The 8330-nt window shown below is 43.9% G+C and overlaps 1 pseudogene; it reads right to left on the reverse strand.

Annotated features, from left to right (window-relative positions):
* Positions 1-3374: 3374 nt before the first annotated feature.
* On the reverse strand, positions 3375-4385 carry LOC124078828 (presenilin-associated rhomboid-like protein, mitochondrial; annotated as a pseudogene).
* Positions 4386-8330: the final 3945 nt, after the last annotated feature.

Consider the following 8330-nt stretch of genomic DNA (forward strand, 5'->3'; position numbering starts at 1 on the left):
ATCCTTTATTGTTCTTAGTTGGGAAAGATCCCTGTGGCAAAACATAATTAACAAGAAAAAATCAAACAGGGTTTTATCGACACACATGCCTCGTGTGTCCTTGGTAGATGTGCAAGGAGTAGTGAGGGGACTGCAAAGAGGTGGCTTTGGATTCAGGTTTAAATGCCTTTGACCACTGAAACAGCACCCAAGATCAGTGATGGGGAGACGCCCAGTGCTATGGTTTGAATATCCCTGCAGAACTCAAGTTGAAATTCAATTGGCATTGTCATCATAATAAGAGGTGAGGACTTTGCGAGATGATGAGGTTACGGGGGGGGGGGGGGGGGGGGGCGGGGTGCCGTTTTGGATATGTTGAATTTGCAGTGTTTATGAGAAAAAAGGTCATCGGAGTATAGTCTGGGCTCAGAGAGAAGACAAAGGCAGTGGGCCAATTAGGGAAGATTAACAAGTATGAAGCCAAACAAATATGGTTTCTAGACTAAGAAGGAGAGGGAGAAGAAAACCCTGGAACAACAGATGGCAAGAAAGGAGAAGAAAAGGTAATTGTCCAAAGGATCCAGAACATAGAAGTATTCTGGAGAACTTTCCTTATCTTTCTCCAGGATCTTGAGGTCAATGTACACGTGATTGTCTTTGCCAAGTGTCAGGAACCACTTTTTTGATGTTGGCAGAGCAACTCTCTGAAGGTACTTCGTGTTTAGTGAGGAAAATGCTTGGGTTGGTCATGGATTACTTTTCCCCATATCCAGAGAATTTTTCTTTTCTTTTTAAACAGTTTTGGTTAATATATATTTTAATTTCACATTATAATTTTACACATTTATGGAGCACAGTGTTGCATTTTGATGCGTGTATGCAATACATGTAATGATCTGGTCAGGATAATTGGATTACCTGTCACTTCAGACATACATCATTTCTTCGCACTGGGAACATTGAAAATCCTCCCTGTTAGCTATTTTGAAATGGCCAGTTCAATGTTGCTGGCCCTAGTTACCGTCCTCCTTCTCTTATTCAACTGCACCCTGGTACCCCTTCATTATTTGCTCTCCAGCCCTCTCTGCCCTACACTCCTCTCAGGTTCTGGGAACCACCATTCTGTTTTCCTGGAGATCAACTTTAGCTTTCATATCTAAGTGAGAACAAGCAGTATTTGTTTTTATGCCTGAAGTATTTCACTTAACATAATTTCCTCCAGTTACAGTCAGGTTGCGGCAAATGACAGAATTTCATTCTTTTTTATGGTTGAATAATGTCCCATTGTGTGTGTATACCTCATTTTCTTTATTCATTCACTTACCAATGGACACGTAGGTTGATTCTGCATCTTGGTCATTGTGAACAATGCTGCAACAAACATGTGAGTATAATCATCTCTTGAAGTACTGAGTTCATTTCTTTAAATATATACCCAGTGGTGGGGCAGCTGGATCACATGGTAGTTCTATTTCTAGTTCTTTTGAGGAATCTTCATGCTTCTTCCAAAATGGTTGAACTAATTTACATTCCCACCAACAGTGTCGGGAGTTCCCTTTTCTTCCCATCCTCTCCAGCATTGCTATTTTTTGTCTATTTGCAGATTTCCTTTCCTCCCCTGGTGATGGGTGGCCAACAGAGATGTTTCCTTCCATGTGCCAAGAGTTCCACCACTTCAAGCTCACAGTATTTGATGAGAAGTTTTGCCTTTTCTTCTTGGAACTAACAGGGGAAGGGAAAAGACTGTCTGTGGAGGTAAGCAGGAGAAGGTGCTACCCAGGAGCTGATAGCTCTTCATTTGGGAACTGTATTCTTCCTTTCTTTATTTAATGGGAACAATAATACCAGCTCAGTGTTGAGGGTAATCTGCATCGGTGAATGGAAGGTTGTTGATAGTAAATATCCCATGCTTCAAAATAAGAATGATGGCAATGTGATGATGATGATGATGATGATGAAGAGGATGATAGCAGCTTACAAATAGATCATGCCGTGTTCCTGATCACTCTAAGTGCTTTACAAATACCATCTCTATTAATCCTCATAACAACCCTGTATCCTAGAACTCTCATTACCTAATTCCTTTGAACAGGTGAGAACATTGAGACAGAAGAGGCCTTGGCTTGAAGGTGGGAGGAATTCTGGATGGCAACACTGGAACCAGCTCTGAACACATCCCTGAGGATGAACAACTCAGGACACAGGAAGACTTGGTAATTAGGAAAGCATCCATCTCCTGCTGAGCAGGGACCTAGAAACAGGGAATGGCTTGGGGTGTTGAGGTGCATGCACTTCCTTGGTGGGAGAAAAATGGAGGACATGTCACTCCTCCACATTTGCCCTGAAATGCAGAGAATACAGTCTTTCATTGAGCTAGGTTCCGGTTTACCTTCTTCCCTTCTTGGCTTCTCAGATATCCTAGTCCATTCCAAGAGGGGCAGAGAGATGAGCGGTGGACCGGCCAAAGTCTAAAAGAAGTTTCCTTTCCTTTCCATCCATCCCATAATATGCATGAGTAGTTTCATGCCTGCCTAGCTTCCATTTTCTTTCTTTGGATTTTTCTTAAAAATGACAACTATATGTATAAACATATGCAACCACCTAGTATTTTTAATTTTTGATTATTTTTATTTTTATAGTAAATTTACTCAATTGGCCACTTTTTTTTTTTCTGTTGCTCGAAACTGAAGAAATTTAACTAGTATGTATCTTCTTCTGCCTTGGTTTTTCCCCTTATGAAGTGGGGATAGTAAAACTCGCTGCTTACCCTCAGAGGTTGTGCAGATTAAAGCTGTATGTCAGTAAAACATTACTAGATGCTTGGATGAAAGTTGTTGTAGAACTACAAAGTCTTGTCCTTAATCCTGTCTGTACTTTCAAATGTCTTTCCTGACATATCATAAAGCAGCTTTTATCCTGAGAAGAGGTCCCTCCTGCTACTATCTCTGTGAACAGTCCCAGGATTGCACACCGGCTTCCTGAGTTCCAGGCCCCCATTCAGATGAAAGTACAGCACTTCAGCCTGAGAAGGAGTTGCTCCATACACATTGTGGCCATTGTGCATTATTTAATGATAAGGATGTCAGCTCCAGTTTCCCAAGCTGTCACTTGTTTAGTTTCTAGGGTTAAAGCTCACATTCTGACCTCAAATCAAAATAACATGTAAAAACCCACCAATTTCAGAGTGAGATGAGCTTCATCTTATTAGAGAATTTGACAATTAGAAAAGTATGTATCATGGTTAAAACTAAAATGCCTTCTGGGTTATAAGTATTTTATAAACATTTATTATCTTCCTGGGAAAAGGTTTTTACTTTTTTATACAGATATAAGCCTTTATTTCACGTTTTTGTCATAATTCACTTTCTAATCAAACAGGTACTGGGTTTCAGAGTTTAAAATACCAGGAGACTAGATGCTAAGTGTCTTCCAGGTAGGAGCCCAGACATGGTCTCTCCGGGGTCAGGTGTTCCTGGGGTTCCTAAGCAGCACAGATTAGCACACCACTTTGACTTAGAGCTGCCTCCTTTTGGGGGGCTATCAGTCCTCATTTCATGCCAGATTTTCACTTGAGGCTACCTATTTTTCCAAATGTGTTCATGACCATAAGTAATATACCATATGCTGAAGAAAACTCCCCTAAGATGTGCTGCATGATCAAAACATTTCCATCCCAGGATGGTTCTGGCTGGATCCATGGCAATAATGGCTTTTAGGGCATTCCCTGCTGTGAGCCCTGGGAGGAAGGTGATGGCCCTGTGGGCACAGTCATGATCACACCTGATGCAATGAGAGGAGGTCCGAATGTTTCTGTGGCAACTTGACACACACTGTTGACAAAATTAGAAACAGCTAGATATGCTGCCACGAACTGCTCTTGACTCAGAACATTCTCTGTGCTGGAGGAAAAGCTCCGCAAAACATATATTTTCTGCCATGTGAAATAAGGAGAAATGGCCGCGTGTGACAGCAATGTTGGAGAACAAAGGACCTTTGAGGCTGGATCGGTGTGAAGTATCTGATCATCGTCTGCTGTGGAGGAGGTCCTCTCTATAGACAGAGCACAAGGACATTTGTAGCTATGATACCTGCCACAGTCCTTTGGCTATCACTTAAGGTATTCTACCATGGGTCAATCCCCTTTGTGAGGTCTCCTTCTTTTTGTGGTTTCATGCTATTGAACCAATCAACTTTTATGCCATCAAAATAACTGCGCCCGAGGAATCTCCTTACTAGAGTATCTGGCAATTGTTAACCACATGTGACTCTTGAGTTATTATTTCTAAAGGAACCAATTTTTTATTTATAATTTACAAACATTATCAATGCATATTCATCAGAGACAATGTGGAAATGTGGAAGTGTAGGAAATACATCAGTATTTCAAAAACTCACTCACCTGCCATGACTGTTCATTACATTTTCACACATTCCATTTTCCTTTGGGTCATAATTATTTCACATTTATTGATACATTTTTTTCTGTACTTTTTTCTTTTTATATTATAGTATAACTCTATCAGTTACCTATTGCCACTCCAACTCTCAGTAGATTACAATAATGACCATACATGATTGCATATGGGTTCAAGGGGTAGCTGAAAAGTTTCTTAGATACTCTGTTGACTTGGTCATGGGTCTGCCACCAGATGATCTTGGCTGGCTCTCAGACTGGTTTGGGGGTCTACAGAACTCCCACAGATGGCTTCTTAAGTCCAGGGTTGTTCACATGGAGAGAAAGATGGGGTGGGAGGCAGAGAATAGAAATGGTTTCATCCTCACTGCCACCTATTGCCCATGTAACTTACAAGCCCCACATGGGTACTAGGGTGGGGAAGTTGATTTTATCTCTGGGTGGGAAGGGGCTTCCAGGTCATTTGCAAAGGTCAGGGATGGAGGAGTAAAGAATTTCAGCTAGTTTTCCCCATCAATTGAGCACACTGTCAAGTACACTTGGGTGGTTTTCTAGACATTTGCAATGGCCATATAGTATTACACTGAGTGATTCCATTGTGGTGGTTTGATTGTGCTCCCCAACGTTCGTGTGCTGAGACCCTAATTCCTCAGTGTTCCCTTTTGGGAGTGGACCCTAGTGAAAGGTGTTTGGTCGTGGAGGAGGAGTCCTTGTGAGTGGATTGAAGCCTTTCTTGAGTGAGTTTTTGCTCTGGAGAGACTGGCTTAGTTACCCCAAGAGTGGGCTGTTGTAAAGCCAGGGCACCTTGTGTCCTTCCTCATCTGCATGCACGCTGTGACCTGCAGCAGCACAGGTGGGGCCATAAATTGAATAGATGCCAGAGCCAAGATCTTAGCCCTCTCAGCTTCCAGAACCATGAGCCAAAAGAAACTTCTTTCCTTATAAATTACTCCTGGCTACTGTGGTAACAACAGAAAATGGATTAAGACACTCATCATAGATAATCTGAAGCATTCCCAATAGGAAGGCATTTAGGTTTTTCTATTTCATTTTTGATGGCTAAATTATATGGGACCATAGAAGTTAGTACTTTAAGGGTTTATAAATATTCCTATTGGTTTATTTATTTTTTGTTTAATTTCTTGCAAAGAATTTTCCAAAAGGCTGACACCAATTTAAGTTCACCTCTGTGGTCTATGAGGACTTATTTCACGGCCCTTCCACTAATATTAAGTACTGAAAAAATAATCTCTGCTGAAACAAATGAAGAACCTCTCCACAAGTCTTGTCAGTGTAGTTGGCATTTGACAAACTGCTGGTACAGAAAGAAAGGAAGGGAGCAGAGAGAAGTCCAGCAAAAGGCCAGCCTGCAGTCCACCAAGAGGCCCCTGTCCTGCTGTGTGGCCGTCTCAGTTATTCGTGATGCTCCTCAGCGTGGACACTGTCTGGAGTCACGTGAGGAAATGCGCTCTTCCTCTTTTACTTCACTGTGTCCCTAGACGATTTAATCACGGGACTCATTTTCTGCATCAATGTTAGAACAACTGTTTTGAGTGGGTCATTTTCGGGGAAATGGCATCATAATAAAACATAGCTTTTCCTCAAGGTAGGAATTTCAGACTCTCTGGTAAGGCAGGGTGACTCAACAGAGCCGGGACTTCTGATCATTCCTACAATCACACTAAACTTTATGAAAAAGAAATGGAACTTGTCAATGAAAATAGCCAGCTTCTCTTTCCTCCCAGTCCTTCTGTTTGCAGAGATGTGTCCATGAGCTTTTAGGCTTCGAGGGACACATTCTTTGCTGAAAACAGCACTGGGTTTTTTGTGGCTGTTGTTTTGTGTTTCTTTTTTTTGGTTTTGTTTTCCTCCTCCTCAAATCTCCCCAGCAAAACAAATTCTGGCCCCACACCTGGGGGACTGGCCCTCATCGAGACTTCTCTGCTCCAAGTGTGCTCTGCAGAGCAGCGCTGTCCACACCACCTCAGGCCTCCCACGCCAGCAGAACCGAGTCTGCACTTTAACAAGATGTCCTGGTGGCTCCTGTCACATTACGAGTTTGGAAGCCCTGCAGGGGCCACGTGGGCCATCTAAGGGTTGTGTCTCTTTCTCCTGCTACTTGGTCTTTCTGAAGTCTATTTCAGCCTCCACCATACACTAAAAAGAGTTACCTGGGCATTCTGCTTTCAGTCCTTTCAAACTCTCATCCAAGCAAGGTCACAGCCCCATTCTCCTGGTTCCTTTGCACAGGTTAAACTCACTAGAGAAAATAATGTGACCAAATCAAACAGCAACAGCAACAACCCCACCAAATACGGAGGCAGAGCAGCACGGCAAAATAAAGGGAAGGATTGAACCAAGCCTGGGAGGCAGACGCAGACCCTGCTCCTGCAGGAACCCTCGTGCCTGCCTTGGGATCTGAGTCACAAGCCTGGCTCCGTTCCTCTGTCTTGGGACTTGCCCAAAGTGGCCTGCACAGTGGTCCAGGGCTCTGTCTTAGGGTCCTCTCAGCCCTGGCATTGGGGTCCTGGAGTTTCTGGCAGAGAGTTTCTCATAGTTCCCCCGATGGCCCTCGTAGGCACGAGAGAATGCTGATTACCCTGTGGCCAAGAACTGGAGGGATGGATCCTCAAGGCCATGCCTGCTCTGTCCACTTTCCCATGTTATTTTCCCAGATGTGTTTTAACAGGTGTCAATCAAAACCCTGAGCTTTTTTGAAAAAGAGACCCTCCCTCAAGCCAACTTTCAGGGAAGTGGCTTGGTTGTAGCAGGCCTCACAAGGCCCTGGGTTTGACAGGCACATGCATCTGCAACATGGGGTCATTCTTAACAGCTGCTGGTCTCAGGGTCATTAAGCATAAAAACTCCCTGGGAGATAGGAAGTGAGGGTGGTAAGGGATGGAAGCCACTTGGCGTTATAAAGCCCTGATTACGGACTGTTCATTGAGTTCTCTTACTAAGAAAGCATTATCCAGAAATATTTAAAGGTAAGGATCACAAAGAGACATCCTTCTTGTGCCTCTTATTAGCTGTGTGAACTTGGAAAAAGTTACTGAACCTTTCTGTGCCATAATTTTCTCATCTGTAAAAGGAGGATCACGATGACTCCTGCCTGTCAGAGCCAGAATTGGCTGCAAAGTTTGCAGAACCTACTGCTCAGTAACAATTCGGTATCCTTTTCCCAGGTGAAGAATTTCAAGCTGCCGTTTCTGAGCTCAGAGTCCCTCAGACTGGACAGATGGCACCCTATGAAGAGAGTCCTCCTTAAAGTGAAGATTGTTGCTGTGCCCAGGAAATGCATTCTAGTTATAAATAAAGCCTCCACAGCTATGCAGTCTTAGTGGTGTTTAAGCGATGGAAGAACTCAGGCTCTGAACCATGGAAGCACTTACCTGCCAGAGCCAGGCAGCTAAGGGCTGAGCGTGACTAGGCCTCCACTGCCAAGAGGCAGATATTCTATAGAGAAGTGCCAGGGGGTGGGGGGGCAACTGTGTCCCTGCCCCACCTGAGGTGAAGGGGGGGTCAGGGATACATCCGTTCCTGTCTGTCAGAGGTCGGGAAAGAGAGAGTTGCAGGTCCCATTTATGGGACACCTACAGACATTTAATTGGGTCAAAGCAGGGCTGAGAGTTGGTGGCCCAGGATCTGTCTGCAGGGAGACCCCAGGAGAGTTTCCAGCTAATGAAGACCAAGCCCCATTTCTCAGGCCTCTGGTTTCCTAAGTCCTTGAGTGACCCCGTCATTCTGTCGGTCAACTTCTCCTAAGTCTCTCTAGATGGCTTCATATAGGTATGTTCACACAGATACCAGTGGAAAATCACATTGTCTAGTTGTGGGGTGGATTCAAGGAGGAAGGGGCTATCGGGTCAATGTCCTTACCTTCTCCATCAAATCTCTGCCCAGCACTTCTCGGCAAGGGCTTTCCGGATAACTCAAC

Source organism: Marmota monax, unplaced genomic scaffold (genome assembly GCF_021218885.2).
Source record: "Marmota monax isolate L192 unplaced genomic scaffold, Marmota_monax_Labrador192_F-V1.1 WCK01_AAM20220418_F8-fsc00009, whole genome shotgun sequence".
Taxonomy (NCBI): Eukaryota; Metazoa; Chordata; class Mammalia; order Rodentia; family Sciuridae; genus Marmota; species Marmota monax.